Below are 17,149 nucleotides of genomic sequence, written 5' to 3'. Positions count from 1 at the left end.
TTCTCTTTTACTCCAAACAAAAATACATATTGTTAAAAGAGTGAAATAAATAGCCCAGTAATAATGGTATTAAATTGCTTAACATGTATCAATTTTTTCTCAGGTGCCAGATACTCTGTAATGGGCTTTACGTGGTTTATCTCATTTAATCTTCACAACAAACCTCTGAGAATGATCTCCTTTTTACAAATGGGGAAACTGAGGCATTGAGAGGTTTAAATAACTTCTCAAGGTCACATACCTGATGTTACAGACTGAATATATGTGTCTCCCCAAATTCCTGTGTTGAAGTCCTAATCCCCGTGTGGCTGTATTTGGAGCAAGGAAGTAATGAAGGTGAAAAGAGTTTGTAAGGGTGGGGCCCGAACTGATTCGTGTCCTTACAAGAAGGGACACCTGTGAGCTCTCTCTCTGCACATGAGCATGGGAAAGAGGTCGTATGAGCACTCAGGGAAAAAAAAGCTGTCTGCAACCTGAGGGGAGAGCTCACCAGGTATCAACCCTGCTGGCACCTTGAGATTGGACCTCCGCTCTCCAGAACTGTGAGGAAACACATTTCTGTTGTTGCAGCCACCCAGTCTGTGGTCATGGCGTCCCCAGGTGATGAAGACACCGAACAGCCCAGTGCACTGGGATTACAAGCTCCAGAGCCTTCACTATTTTCCCTAAACTGCCTCCTAGAAAGATCATCATTTAAACATTTTTATGTTTTGACAAGTGTCATGCTAGTTTTAATATTTCAATTCAGGTGAGAAATGTTTTAAAAACTTGGCACTATGCTGTACAGATGTATTCTAACATTGATGGCTGCTTGAAGCAGTTTCACTAAATTTGGATCTCTGGAAAAATAATTTTTTTGAGCATAGAAGCAGGTTGGAAATGTTGCACCCAATAATAACAGTTGGACTTTTGGCTTATGAAATACTTCAGTGGGAAAGTATTTGCTTCCCTCTCTGCCTGTTATTATAGTTGAAGGTTTGTGATAGTAATTGCCCTTCCCCTGAACTTGCTGAATTTGAAAACCATGTGGAAGTGTAGTTTGTCTTGTATAAAAAATAAGGCCAGGCGAGTTTTGAAGAACTGACACTAAGAAGTGCATTTAGCGAAGTATCAATCATTTAGAGTATGATTATCTGGTGTGTGAATGATCTAGGCCCTTTTTATTTCTCTCTCCCTCCTTTGAAAATACTGCGAAGAGACATCTGGCTTTGACCGCTTTCTTCTGCGTGCTGGCCGGTCTCCTCCTCACCTCTGCTGGCAGAGCCCCTTCGTGGAAGGTGGGTGTCAGCCCTTCACCAGGCCTGCCCTGTACGTAGGCAGGGGCTCATCAATAGTTAGGTAACGAGGGCTGTCTCTGGCTGCACTTTCGTCTCCTGTTGTGTGAAGGTCAAGTTTCCTTCTTATCTGGAGGAGCGGCGGTTTCACGTGCACGGATCCTGATCCACTTTTCTGTCTCTAACAGACTTTCTCTTTTGATTAGTAACTTTGGCTTTTGGGCATAGCGTCTTCTACATCCATGCTGGCTCTCTCAGACAATTCCAACAGTACGAGAGGACAGGTAGGTGGATGGGTCAGCAAAAACACACCACGATCTCAACCATAGCCTTTACGAACACCTGACATGAACTTGCAGGCCTCTTCCGATGTGCAGGCACACATTTAGATACATGAAAATCTGTGTATTTCAGATCACGCTGGGAAGGTGTTAAGGAGCCTGAGTGTCCCCCTTCACGTGCTCTGGGAGTCTTTCCTTGTCAGTGTATACAGTTGTCCACTATCCTTTTGTTACAGGCTTGTGGGAGTCCAGATTCAATCAGATAATGGCAAGAGTAGAGCCTCGATTGTGCCCTATAAAGAACCAAGTGCAGTCCTTTAGGACTAACTCCAAGGAAGACCTTGTTAGCCTGAGAAGCCTCGTGCCCCAAGAGGTAGGGAGGGTAAACTCTGTGAGCCTTCCATTTCTGGGGGACACTGGGGGAGTGCAGTGTCCATGGAGAAAGTCTTCTTTTCCTACTGTCCCATGGTGGAGACTGAGGGAGGGATGCTTACCGGATTTTTCACCTTCGAATCTACAGAAGGGGCCCTCAATATAACTGTCATAAAATTTCTAGGTGACTATAAGAAGGAGTAGCTGGTGTCCTGTCTCTTGGTTATGCTAAGCTACCAGCTTCGAGCTGAGGGCTATGGTAGGGAAGGAATGGAAATGCACTGGAAAAGTAGAGCAGCCACTGGAGAGGGGCACTATCGCCCCTTTGAGGTTCCATTCCCTGAGACTTGTGGGTGTCTCTGTCACCTTGCTGGATCCAGGTTGGGTGGCACAGGGTAGTTGGAATGTGCAGTGGGAGCTCAGGGGAGACCACTGTGGCACAAGCACAGGAAATGCCTGCATTGGAGACAGTGGCACAAAGCCACCAGCTGGGTGACAGCAGAGCCAGGTCTCATGGGGAATTGCCAGTGCCTGTGGGCCTGCTTGGGATTAAGCCCCTCAGCCGCCAGGTGTACTGGGGCCCCAGCCATCTGTCCAGTCTGCAGGAGTGTGCAGTCTCTCCCAGGCAGTCAAGTAGGGAGGCGCCTTGTCATGCTCCCTCACCTCCACTCCAACACCAGAGGGGTGAGCACAGGGACAAGGGTGTGCGTGAGGGAGTAGGTGTCCCTCCGCGTGTGAGCACACGCATGCACACACACACACATGCACGCGTGCACACATACCAAACCTCCAAGTTCTCACAGCCATCGAGCTGGGATTAAGATGACAGCTTTGAAACAAATGAATTTGAGGTTTTGTTTTGTTTTGTTTTGTTTTGTTTTGTTTTGCAGGGGGGAGAGACAATGCTTGAGCTAGGGGTGGGGGGAGGGGAGGTGGGAGAGAGGGAGAGAGAGAGAGAGAGAGAGAGAGAGAGACTCTCAAGCCTGCTCCATGCACAGCACTTGGAGCCCAACACAGGGCTTGATCTCAAAACCCTGAGATCATGACCTGAGCCAAAATCAAGAGCTGATGCTTAAACGACTGAACTACCTAGGTGCCCCTAAACTGCCATGAAAATCTTTATGCAAACACTTAAAAATCTTTTAAAAAAAGATTTTATTTATTTATTATTTGAGAAAGAGAGAGTGAGGGAGAGCGAGGGAGAGCAAGAGAGAGAGTGAGAGAGAGCAAAACAGAGAGCACGAGCAGGGGAGAGTCAGATGGAGAGGGAGAGGCGGATTCCTCGCTGAGCAGGGAGCCCGTTGCCGGGCTCTCTATCCCAGGATCCTGGGATCATGACCTGAGCCAAAGGCAGACGCTTAACCAACTGAGCCACCCAGGTGCCCCCAAATATTTAAAAATCTTATATCCAATTATTTTTTTTCTGATAAATTCCTAGGAGGTGACTGCTAGAGAGGCTAGGAATTTATAATATAATCAGATTGTTAATATCCGAGGTTCAATTTGTGGCACAGAGAAGAGGTGGAGTGGGGAAGAGGGAATATATAAATTTAGATTTAATGTCTAAGGATCCATTTCCAATTGACTAGCAACCACTAAGCTATTAAAATCAGAAAGTAATTTAAAAATAAAACACTATTACTTTTACATATTAATTTAAATGCAATTTTCCAGCTACATATCTATGAAGAGGTATTCCTATATTCAGTAATAGGCATAATACACAATAATAATAGGCATAATATATACTGTGCATTCATATAGAGGCTTTCTGGATGAATTCAATTAACTGGACAAACTTAACATATTAAGAGAGTAAGAACATATGAAGGAGATTTCAAAAGAGACCTCAGAAGCAGGTATTCTCACTGGATTCCATTGGGCTCAGCTTTTTTGATGATATCCATAATAATTAAAACATACACTCCCCTTGATGAAGGAATTCACCTTTAGGAATTTGTTCTACGGAAATACCTATGGTCACAGGATCTACATGCCAGAATGTTCCCAGCCACAATATGTCTGAAGTCACCAATGTCCACCAGTGGGCAGGGGGAGAGGTTGTTTAAATCAATTATAGTTCATCCGTACGATAGCAGTCCATGCAGCCATTAGAAAAATAAATTGTATCAGTATGGAATGTTTCTAACATATTGCTAAATTTTAAAAAGACAAGACACAACACAATGTGTGGGGTATGCTACGTGCGTATAAAAAAGCCTTTTCTTTGAAGATGCACAGAATAATTCTAGAAGTACACTGAGAAACTGGTTGCAGTGGTTGTCTCTAGGAACAGTGGGCTTGCAGGAAAGGAGTGGAAGCGAGGCTTGTTTTTCACTCTTTCTACTCTTTGAAAAAGTTGAAACTAATGAATTAATAATTCAAATACATTTGAGCAAACAGATAGGTAAAACCACACACATAAAAGCCTTTACCTGTCATCTTCTTCTGTCCTCTGGTAAATGTCCTGCTCCTGTTACAGCTGATCCTGGGGCACTGAAGGGCGAAGATGCCAAGTAAGTCATTTCATTCCAGAGCATCTTGCCTAAGTGGCAGAGGCCTGTCTTTACACTGTACTGACCTTCAAATTCCAGGGCCCCTCGTTTATCCTGGCTCCTCTTTAAGGATTTGAAACAATATGAAATCTCTTAGTAGAATAAAAGTTTCAAAAACATGATTAGGTCATTATTCTTACAGACTTACTATTAAATTGTTGTTTAGTGACCTAAAAATTAGTGAGGTTTCCTTTTTGGCAATATGGTAGGATAAATGGTAACTATCTGGGGCTCTTTCCTGGTACCAAACACCTAAAATTGCTGAACAACATATAAAAATGAATAAAAATGAGTAATGGAAGCTGGCAAGAAATAAATGTTCAGAGGCCAGAAATAATGAAAAAAAATTCTAATCTAGGGGGAAAATTGAGTGCTGGTGTCAGCATTCACCCTGAGTATATCTGGATTTAAGTGGCTCTCACTTATGCCAGGGACAGCAGACCAAGTCTGGAACCCAAGCCTCGGTATAGTCAGATCGGAGACCTACATCGCTGAACCCCTTTAGTGGGTCAACTAGAACAACACTTGCCCACAGACAGGGACTATAGCAAGTCTTTCCTGTCTTGGCCTCCTTGGGTCTTGGTGGAATGAAAAAAAGAAGAGGAAAATCTATTCCTTGAGCACACTGGACCATAGCTTGTGCTATGCTACATGTAGCAGAAAAAAATCCCAGCAGAAATTTAGGTTAAAAGAGTGGTGAAGCAGCAGCGCCCTGGGCAACTTGCAGGAGCAAACAGAAATCATTCAGGGAGGAAGATATTTTAAACAAAGATAAATTTCCAAGGAACATGAGCTTGCAAGCAAAAATTACGTAACGCACAAGGAAACAAGCCACCAGGAGAGAGAATAAGCAGATTGCAGAAGCAAATGTACAGAATGCAGATATTAGAATTATCAGAAGCAAAATATAAAATAAACAAGTTTAATTTCTTTAAAGAAATGAAGGAAGATGTTGGAAGTACAATTAAGGAGCAAGACACCATCAAACCGACAAGGCACTTTTTCAAAGAAGGACCATGGAGAACTTTTAATTTTATTTATTTATTTCCTTCTTCTTCTTCTTCTTTTCTTCTTCTTCTTCTTCTTCTTCTTCTTCTTCTTCTTCCTGTTTAAGTTTAAAAGAATGTTATAATTCAAATTACAAATTCAAAGGACTGGTAAAACAATGGATTATACTGAAAAGAAAATGAGTGACCCTGAAAACACAGCTAAACAAATTACTCAGAATGCAGCCCAAAGGGCAAAAAGATGGCAAATATGAAGGCTTATACCCATGGATGATAGAGAAAGAAGACCTAAAACTAATATAGCTAATTAGAGTTCTGGAAGGAGAGAATACAGAAAACTGAAGAGGTCACATTCAAAGAGTAATAACTGAGACCGTTCTAGAACTGAGGGAAGATGCCAATCTTCAGAGGTGGGAAGACTGGTGAATTCTAAGCAGGATAAAAGGATTACTGAGAAATATAAAAAATTCTTTCTTGGCATGCATTTATGTATATCTTATTATAATAACAATAACTAAAATAGTCATCTTAAACTATCACCCTCTCAGTGGCTTCTTCCAGACCATCCTATGTATTCATTTATTTTTTAAAAGATTTTATTTATTTATTTGACAAAGAGAGGGAGAACACAAGCAGGAGGAGTGGCAGGCAGAGGGAGAGGGAGAAGCAGGCTCCCCTCAGAGCACAGAACCCAATGCGGGGCTCAGTCCCAGGACCCTGGGATCATGACCTGAGCTGAAGGCAAACACTTAACTGACTGAGCCACCCAGGTGTTCCTGGACCATCTAATTTAAAATTGCCACTCTTGTCTCCACTCTCTCTTCCCTGCTTAATTTTTTTCCATAGTACTTAACACCATCTGATACTCTATGTTTACTTATATACCTTATTTATTGTTTATTGGGAAGAAAGTGTGCTCGATGAGACAGTATACTTTTTAGTATTTTGTTCATTCTTAAATCCTTTGAGCCTTGAACAGTGTCTTACACACGATAGGCACTCAACAAATATTTGTTCAAAGAATGAGTGAGACCTAGCTCAAACTTCCAGAGCGTTTCCCACATGCCACATACTAGGCTGGGGTACCCATGCATTATCTCATTTAATAGAAAACTTACGAGAGTGTTACTAATACCTATATTTTCCCTAACCTCACTCTACCTTATTTTTCCCATGGGTAAGATGAGGATGGGGTGGGAGAGAAGATTCACAATTCTCAAACAGAAAAAGCTCAGAAAACTGAAAGTTTCTCAAAAATAATTTGGTGGCAAAACCTCACCCAAACTGATAAAATACTACAGTGTATCAGTTTCTTGTTGCTGCTGTACCAATTACCAGAAATCTAGTGGCTTACCACGACACAGATTTATGATCTTAACGTTTGGGAGGTCAGCAGTGTAAAATGGGTCAGCAAGGCTGCCTTTCATCTGGAGCCTCTCATTTCCCTCCTCTCTTTTCCAGCTTCTTTTTTTTTTTTTAAAGATTTTTTATTTATTTATTCGACAGAGATAGAGACAGCCAGCGAGAGAGGGAACACAAGCAGGGGGAGTGGGAGAGGAAGAAGCAGGCTCATAGCGGAGGAGCCTGATGTGGGGCTCGATCCCAGAACGCAGGGATCACGCCCTGAGCCGAAGGCAGACGCCCAACCGTTGTGCCACCCAGGCGCCCCTCTTTTCCAGCTTCTAAGGCTGCCTACCTCCCTGGGTTGGTGGCTACATCATCCCACCCACTGCTTCTGCGGTCACATCATCTTCTTGGGATCTGCCTCTTCTTCTTTCTCTTAAAAAGACCCTTGTCATTATATTGGGCCCCCCTGGATAATCTAGAGATCCTTTCCATCTCAAGGTCCTGAACTTAGGGCTCCTGGGTGGCTCAGTCGGTTAAGTGTCTGCCTTTGGCTTAAGTCGTGATTCTAGGGTCCTGGGATCGAGTCCTGCATCGGGCTCCCTGCTCAGCCTGGAGTATGCTGAGCATACTCCCCCTCCCCCTCCCCCTTCCCTTTCCCCCTGCTCGTGCTCTCTCTCTCTCTCTCTCAAATAAATAAATAAAATCTTAAAAAAAAAAGAAAATCCTGAACTTAATCACATCTGCAAAGTCCCTTTTGCCATGTAAGATAAGATATTCACAGGTTTTGGGGACTAAGGCCATCCTTGGGGCCATTATTCTGCCAATCACAGTGTGAATCTTCACACATTTTGCTGCCTAGTTATATGTTTGATTTATATGCTAGGTGTATAACATGGTGATTATGCTATGTTATCTTGCAAAATCTGAAAAAAAAAATCTGATTTCAGAAACATACCTGGCCCCAACAGTTTTGGACGAGGATTATGAACTGGTAATAGAGGCAGTCCTCGGTTTACACAGTTCTTTGGTAACTGAGACCAAGTCTTAGCCTGCATCTCCCTCATCGGATCACTGTGCAGTTTAAGCGAGACAAAATGGTCAGTGGAATGCTCCGTGCAGTGGTAGATGCCTAGTGAACGCACCTGCTTTGTGGCTGGCCGGCCAGTAGCTTACAGCTGTGCCTGTCCTGCTCATTGTCTGCACTCCCATCAGCTCTTGGCAAACCAGCCCCCATAGTCCCTGCTGTGGGCTGGACCCCACCCCCCCTTAGCGCCTTGCTGAGGTACACCAGAAGGGGGAGCGCTCACCAGGATGGGCTGAGGGAGATGTTCCAGGGTCCTGTTTGTGTCATTCCAGCAGGAAAGAGTCAGCATTTCCCATCAGAGACCAAGGAGCTACATTCCAGGAAAAGAGATTCCGTGCAAAGGTATGGCTCAAGACAGGGCCTGAAAATACTCACGTGACTGTTCTTTTCAACTGGAAGAACTATATGTATTTTTGGTCATAATCAAAGGTTTTCGTAATGAAATCATATTCTAAACGTAAAGAGTAATGAGTCCATCAGCTTATAGTAAGAGCCTTAAAAATGTACCTAACTTTTGACCTAGTATTTATGCAGTTAGGAAATAATGAACTTATAAGGAAAAAAGTTGGTAGAGAAAGGAAGAGGAAAAATAGATCAATAAATCTTAAGACTTTTCAAAGTTTAGGAGAAACCAGTGTTTCCATTGGGACATTTAATCATTTCAATACATTATTCCTCTGTGCCTGGGGCAGGGAGGGAGTGAGGGCAAACCAGTTCTTTTGCATTGTTGGGATAAGGATGTTCTCCACAGTTTCCTGCAGCTCTGGGAGGAAGTCAAGTTTGCCTTAGAGAAATTGATGGCAGATTGTGGACGAGGCTAACGATAGGTAAGCTGATAGCGTCTGTTGTTCCATCTGCAACCACCAGAGTTAACAGAAAACTTTCACAGATCAGTTCTTGAAGTTAGAGTGTAAAAAGGAAGGAAAAGCAGCCGGTTGTCAGTTCACTTAGAAAATTTGACAAGAGTTTCCGCTTTCCCAAAGGCACACCCCCAAGAAACAAATCTGCATTCTGTACGGCCAGGTTTGAAACATTCTGTCCCCCGGTAGTCATCCTCCAGACTCATACTTCAGATCAAGTCTCTGTAGGAATGCTCATTCTGGCAACCAGGAAATTGAGCTCACGCTTGATGTCCGATTATATGAATAACAAATGTTTAGACTTTTACAGTTAGAAAATAATGTTCCAAGAAGCCTATCCAGAGGTTACTCATTTATTTCCCTGTTTCCCTGTTTCATCGACATACCAAGATCACAGATGGTCAGACCTGAAATTTAAATCCTCTCTGTGTGAAGCCAAATTCTATGTTTTTCCTTCCATATAATGGTGTCACATGTTCAGGAACACAGTGCAGAATTCTGAATCTCTTGTAGGACCTTGCTTCCCAAAGCTGACTACTTGGTAAATACAGGTTCCTGGGCCTCACCTCTAGAGCTGACTCAGTGGTGTTTGTAAATCCGCCTTTTTCAATGGTGTACAGCCAGGTTTGGGAGGATGACTACTGCTACAATTTTCCCCTGATATCACTTTTAAAATTCGGTTTATAGAAGTTGAAATCAGTGTTTGAAGGTTTCTAACCTTCTAAAAACTACTTTGGGGGCAACTGGGTGGCTCAGTCAGTTAAGCATCTGCCTTCAGCTCAGGTCATGATCTTGGGGTCCAGGGATCGAGCCCTGTGTTGGGCTCCCTATTCAGCTTCTCTCTCTCCCTCTGCCCCTCTCCTCCCACTCGTGTTCTCTCTCTCTCTCCTCTCAAATAAATTAAAAATTAAAAACTACAATAATTGTGCCTTTCTTTAAAATTGAAGTATAATTGACATATAACATTATATTAGTTTCAGGTATATAACATAATGATTCACTATTTGTATATATTGTGAAATGATCACCACAGTAAGTCTAGTTAACACTGACACAGGGTTACAGATAATTTTTTGTTGTGATTAGCATTTTGAAGATTTACCCTCTTAGCAGCTTTCAAATATACAATACTGAAGCAGGAAAGCCAGGTTCTTATCTCATGGAGTTGAAGAATGAATCTTCTGGACAAAGGAGAGTGAGCAAGGCATAGAATTTCATTAAGCAGATACAGAAAAAGCTCTCAAGAGTGAGAGGGGTCCCAAATGGGTTGCCAATGTGGGCCTCCACAGACAGTCTTTTGTTTAGAACTGACCAGGGATCTTGTGGCCTTATCATTCTTGTGATGTCTTGGTTTGAGGAAGGACTGGTGATAACATCTTTAATGGTTCACTTCTTCTTTGGGGTCTGGTCATTCTTTGTTGGTCACCATGTGACTGCCATAAAAAGACCCCACCCTCCGACGCCCAGGGCAGGGTGGTCTGGTTTGTTCTCTTTCTCTGGTTTCCTTTTGCCTCAGCATTTCTGGGATTTTTGATAAGCCTAGTCACGTTGTCCCCTACCTATCTCTCCTGACCTAGCCCTGCCTGTCCCTGACTCAATACAGTATTAGGAACTACAGTCACCATGCTGTCCATGACATCCCCAGGACTTATTTTACAAGTGGAAGTTTAAACTACCTTCCTTTTTAAGAATTTGTTGAGGGGCGTCTGGGTGGCTTAGTCATTAAGCACCTGCCTTCAGCTCAGGTCATGATCAGCTCAGGGTCCTGGGATTGAGCCCCACTTTGGGGCTCCCTGCTCCGCAGGAAGCCTGCTTCTCCCTCTCCCACTCTCCTTGCTTGTGTTCCCTTTGTTTCTGTCTCTCTCTGTCAAATAAATAAATGAAATCTTATAAAAAAAAAGAATTTGTTGAAATCTATGGATCTTTCCCTAAGACACACACATAACAGCACACATCTCCACACATCCACACATACCCTTTTGCATACAATTCTAGGGGGTGTATTAGTTTTCTCTTGCTGCTATAACATAGTACCACAAACTCAGTGGCTTAAAACAGCACGATTACTATCTTACAGTTCTGAGGTCCGAAGTCTGACTCAACAGGTCTCACCAGACCATCTTTGAGGTGTTGCTGGGCTGCATTTCTTTCTGGGTGCTCTGGGGAACAATCCATTTTCACTGTTTCCAGCCTCCAGCCTGCATTTCTGGGTTCATGGAGCCCTGCCTCTATCTTCAAGGCCAGCAGTGTAGCATCCCCCTGCCCCTACTCAAACAGTCACGTGTTTTTATCTGACTGCCAGGAAAGGTTCTCTACTTAGAAGGGTTCAAATGATTAGATGGGGCCCTCGCAGATAATCTAGGAAAATCTCTCTATCTCAAGTCCTTAACTGTAAGCATATCTGCAAGGTCCCCTTTGCCACATAAGGTAACATATCCACGTCTCCTAGGGATAAAGATGTGGACATATTTGTGTGTGTGTGGGGGGGGGGCATTATTCTGCCAACCACAGGGCTCTCAGAACCTCTGAAGCTACCTGGAGAGCTGTGGGCACCCTAGGTTGGGAGCATCTGTTCTGGGAACTGTTCATTCTAGTTTTGAGTTAGCTACAAATAATCAAATCCTCAAAAGTAGTGGCTTCTATGAATTGGTGTTTGATTTTTCTTATATAGTAAGAAATCCTGAGGATGGCAGCCCAGGTCAAGGGTGGCAGCTGTAGGATGCTGGAACTGAGGTCTCTGCAATCTCCTGGTCTTTACTTTGAGATAGCTATCAAGATGGCTGCTGTCTCTCCAGCCATGACCTCTGTCTGTGGTGCAGGCAAGAGAGGGGACGACACAGGGAGAAAGTCACGGGCCATCTGAGTCAGCTACTTGTTAACCTTTCCAGAAGCCCCACCCCCACAATGTACATTTGTATCTTATTGGCCAGACACTGTTACATGGCCTCCCCTTCTGCAAGAGAGACTGGGAAACATAGTTTCATTTACTTATTTTTTAAGGTAGATACATTAATGGTCTGATAATTCCAAGCTCTGTAAATTAGGAAAATGGGAAGTATAGATATTGGAAAGTTACTAGCAATCAATGGAAACTTGGGTTTTGTTTCTTAACAGTGTAATGGCTCATTTTTTGCCCTCACAACCAAAACTCAGAGAAAGTTAAAACTCCTTCAGAGTCTCTTCCAAAGGGTTTTATCTTTTTTTTTTTTTTTTAATATTTCATTCACTTATTTTGGAGAGAGAGAGTACATTAGAGCAGAGGGAGGGGCAGAGAGAGAGCGAGCACAGCAGTCTCCCCAGAGCAAGGAGTCCAATGCAGGGCTTGACGGGGATTCGATTTCACGGACTCTGAGGTCATGACCTGAGCTGAAATCAAGAGCTGATGCTCAATTGACTGAGCCACACGGGTGTCCCAAAGGGCTTTCTCTTTTTACTCAGCTTCAAGCAGTTCATTCTTTCAACAATGTTTAAGCATCTACCTATGCTTGGCACTGAGCTAGGCCTTGGGGATACAAAGATAATTAAGATATTCTTTTTTTATGTAGAGAATCTTACAGTCTAGAAGGAACAGAGAGCCCAAAATATGATTAAAATATCATATTGTAAGTGTTGAAATACAGGCATGTGAACACTGTTGTGGGAGCTCAGAAGAGAAAGGGGCAGAGGAAGTGTCACATAAAGGATGAGGCAAGACTGGGCCAGAATATTAGGATAGGTGGGATTTGGCCAGTTGGATAAGAGGATGGTACATTTCAGGAAGGAAGAAGAACCTTGGAGAAGGCACAGATGTCTGAAAAGCCCTGCTTGACGTGTTAAGGGAACAGACAGAAGTTGAGTGATGCTTTGGAGGGTTTATGGCAGTGAGGCAAAACAGGGGCATAGGATGGGGCTGGAGGCACGCCTGGGTGGCACAGCGGTTAAGCGTCTGCCTTCGGCTCAGGGCGTGGTCCTGGCGTTATGGGATCGAGCCCCACATCAGGCTCCTCTGCTATGAGCCTGCTTCTTCCTCTCCCACTCCCCCTGCTTGTGTTCCCTCTCTCGCTGGCTGTCTCTATCTCTGTCAAATAACTAAATAAAATCTTTAAAAAAAAAAAGAAAAGGATGGGGCTGGAAATAAGGGTAGAGACCCCCACCTTGCTTTCAGTCTTGCTAAGGAGCTCTGGCTCCAACGTGTAGGAGTGGGGAGGCAACAGGAGGTTTCAAACTATTACGTAGTTTCTGTTGCAGAGGGAAAAGTTACAAAGAAGAGAGCACAGGCAGGGAAACCACCATAGTGTGGTCAAAATTCATTGACAAGAAAAGAGCCAATTCAGTATGAATCTTAAATTTTTATCTAAAACAAGCCCTAAATTATGTAAGGAAAAACTGACAGAACTAAATTAGAAATAGATTCACCATTGTAGATGGAGATTTTAATTTATCCCTTTGAATCACTTATAGAATAAAACAAAATATCAATGAGGATATAGAAATTTTGAGCCACTTGATTCACAAATGTGACTTAATTGGCATACAGAGAACAATAGTTCTAACAATGTGTTCTACGTTCTTTTGTTTTTAAGACTTTATTTTTAAGTAATCTCCATACCCAATGTGGGACTTAAACTCACAACTCCAAGATCAAGAGTCTCATGCTCCACTGACTGAGCCAGCCAGGGGCCCCTACATTCTTTTCAAGCACACATGAAAAATTTACCAAAATTGACCATATGCTGAGTCATAAATCATATCTCAATGAATTTCGAAGGATTGAAAACATATAGAGTAGGTTCTTTTTTTTTTTTTTAAAGATTTTTCTTTATTTATCAGAGAGAGAGCCAGCCAGCGGGAGAGGGAACACAAGCAGGGGGAGTGGGAGAGGAAGAAGCAGGCTCCCAGCAGAGCAGGGAGCCCATTGTGGGGCTCGATCCCAGGACCCTGGGATCACACCTTGAGCCGAAGGCAAACACTTAACAACTGAGCCACCCAGGAGCCCCCCTACAGAGTATATTCTATGACCATAATGGAATTAAGAAATCAGTAACAGGGCACCTGGGTGGTTCAGTCGGTTAAGTGTCTGACTCATGATTTCAGCTCAGGTCATGATCTCAGGATTATGGAATCAAGCCCTGATTGGGGCTCCTCAATCAGTGGGGAGTCTGCTTGAGATTCTCTCCATCTCCCTCTGTTCCCCCTCACATGCACACTCTCAAATAAATAAATAAATCTTAAAAGAAAAATAAAACAACAAATGTTGGAGAGGATGTGGAGAAAGGGGATCCCTCTTACACTGTTGGTGGGAATGCAAGTTGGTACAGCCACTCTGGAAAACAGTGTGGAGGTCCCTTAAAAAGTTAAAAATTGAGCTACCCTATGATCCAGCCATTGCACTACTGGGTATTTACCCCAAAGATACAGACGTAGTGAAGAGAAGGGCCATATGCACCCCAATGTTCATAGCAGCATTGTCCACAATAGCTAAATTGTGGAAGGAGCTGAGATGCCCTTCAACAGATGACTGGATTAAGAAGTTGTGGTCCATATATACAATGGAATATTACTCAGCTATCCGAAAGAACGAGTTCTCAACATTTGCTGCAACATGGTCAGCACTGGAGGAGATAATACTAAGTGAAATAAGTCAAGCAGAGAAAGACAATTATATGGTTTCACTCATTTATGGAACATAGGAAGTAGGAAGATTGGTAGGAGAAGAAAGGGAAGAAGAAGGGGGGGTGTAAATGGAAGGGGGAGTGAACCATGGGAGACTGTGGACTATGGGAAATAAACTGAGGGCTTCGGAGGGGAGGGGATTGGGGGAATGGGATAGGCCAGTGATGGGTGTTAAGGAGGGCACGTATTTCATGGTGCACTGGGTGTTATACGCAAGTAATGAATCATGGAACTTTACATCGAAAACTAGGGATGTAATGTATGGTGACTAACATAATATAATAAAAATTTATTATAAAAGAAAAGAAATCAGTAACAGAAAGATAGAAAATCTCCCACAACTTGGAAATTAAGGAATACATTTTCCATGGACCAAGGAGAACTCAACTGCAATTAGAAAATATTTTGGGGGTGTCTGGGTGGCTCAGTCAGTTAAGTGTCCAACTCTTGATTGTGACTCAGGTCATGATCTCAGGATTGTGAGATTAAGCCCCACATTAGGCTCTGTGCTGGGCATGGAGCCTGCTTAAGATTCTTTCTCTCTCTCTAATAAATAAATAATAAGTAAATAAATATTTTGAACTGATTGATAATGACAATACAATATATCGGCGGAACTTGTGGGATACAGCTCACAGTCCCTGGAGGGAAATTTATTGTATGTGTATATACAAACACATATATTATATGTGTTTATATATTATAAAGAATATATTGTATATTACGAAATGTATATATTAGAAAAGAATTAGAAAAATAAGGCCCAAAATCTGAGCACCTATCTCAAGAAGCTAGAAAAAAGTATTGCAAATTAAATCCAAAGAAATTATTAGAAATAGTAAAGAAGGAAATAGAGATCAAATAAAATCTTAAAGTAAAAAAGGGAAAGGTATCATAAAAAACAATTGCCCAAGTCAAAAGTTGTTTCTTTAAAAGGTTAATAAAATTAGTAACTCCTGGGGGGCCTGGATGGCTCAGTCCGTTAAGCATCTGCCTTAGGCCATGATCCCTGGGTCCTGGGATGGAGGCTCGCATCAGGCTCCTTGCTCAGCAGGGAGTCTGCTTCTCCTTCTCCCTACGCCCCTCTCCGCTGCTCATCCTCTCTCATGCGTGCATGCACTCTCTCTCTCTTTCTCTCTCTCAAATAAATAAATTAAATCTTTAAAGAAATGGTAACTCCTACCAAGACAGATAAAAACACAAGTTACCTATAACAGGCATGAAAAGGGGGACATCACTATAGATCTCACAGATCTGTAATAATTATATAATTATAATAATTATTATATATTTATATATTAAACATAATATAAATATTATAAATACAATAATTATATAATGTTATATAATAATTGTATAATTATGTAATATTATGTCATAATATTTATGACACTGTGGTCAAGCAGACAAGGGCTTGACCTGAAGCCTAGGCAGTAGAGATGAGAATGAGGTGATGGATTTAAGAGTTTAAGGGGATAAAGTAAATAGGACTGGTTGAATTGGGTGTGGGAGAGAAATAGATACAGAACTTTGTGTTGGGCTCTCATCTTAGGTGATTCTGTGGCCAGGAGTGTTATTGGTGAGTCTGGGGAGCTCAGATGGAGAAACAAGCTTGGCGAAATGGGATGAAAACCAACTTGTCTCTGTTTAATTTTGTTGCTTTTTTTGACTTTCGGTACTTACTATCTGGGGTATGAGACTATTTGGTGGAGCTGGGGAATCTAAGTATTGTACCAGAAGGAATTGAGGTTCAAATTCCAATCCAGGTGCTCAAAATTGTATGCCTTTATGATAGTTAAATGCCTTTTCCCTATCTTACTTTCCTCATCTATAAAATGGGGGATAACAGTACTTATTTTAAAGGGATGTTGCAAGAATGAAATAAAATAATATATGTAAAGTATTTGGCATATAGTAGGTGCTCAATAAGTGGTAGTGTTCCTTTCTTTCCTCTCACTCTTTCCTGCAGTCATTGGGGGAACTTGGGACCGTGGATCTATTCTGATATGTGTGTAAACAGTTGGGAGCAGGTGGTTAAGGAGGCAGGGCCCTCATTTTGTTTTCCTCAGGGAGCCTATACTGTAACTTGGGGCTGGTTTTGGAACATGGGTTCATGCAACAACTAGATAGTAGGTTCTGCTTTCTAGTGGCTTGCGGGGCACAGTTGGAAAATAAAGGTGTGTCAATATTGATGTGGTATTGATGGGGTATGATTCTCAAACTTGAGCATGCATCAGAATCACAGATTCTGCTAAATGGGCAAAGGACTTGAACAGACGTTTCTTCATAAGATATACGAATGACCAATGAGTACATGAAAAGATGCTCAACATCACTAATCATTAGGGAAATGCAAATCAAAGCCACAGTGAGATATCACCTCACACCCATAGGAATGGTTATATATCTCCAAAAAACCCCCAGAAAATAACAAGTGTTAAGTGCATGTAGAGAAGTTAGACTTTTGTGTGCTGTTTGTGGGATGTAAAACGATGCAGCTATTGTGGAAAACACTATGGCGGTTCCTCAAAAAAATTAAACACAGAACTACCACATGATCCAGTAATCCTATTTCTGGGCATATACCCTAAAGACCTGAAGGCAGTTATCTCCAACAGGTAACTCTACATTCATAGCAGTATTATTCACATATTCACAATAGCCAAAAAGTGGAACCAACCCAAGTGTCCATCAAGGGATCAATAGATAAAGAAAAC

Source organism: Ursus arctos, unplaced genomic scaffold (assembly GCF_023065955.2).
Source record: "Ursus arctos isolate Adak ecotype North America unplaced genomic scaffold, UrsArc2.0 scaffold_20, whole genome shotgun sequence".
Lineage (NCBI taxonomy): Eukaryota > Metazoa > Chordata > Mammalia > Carnivora > Ursidae > Ursus > Ursus arctos.
The sequence above is the reverse complement of the archived record's forward strand: the minus strand, read 5'-3'. Positions refer to the sequence as shown.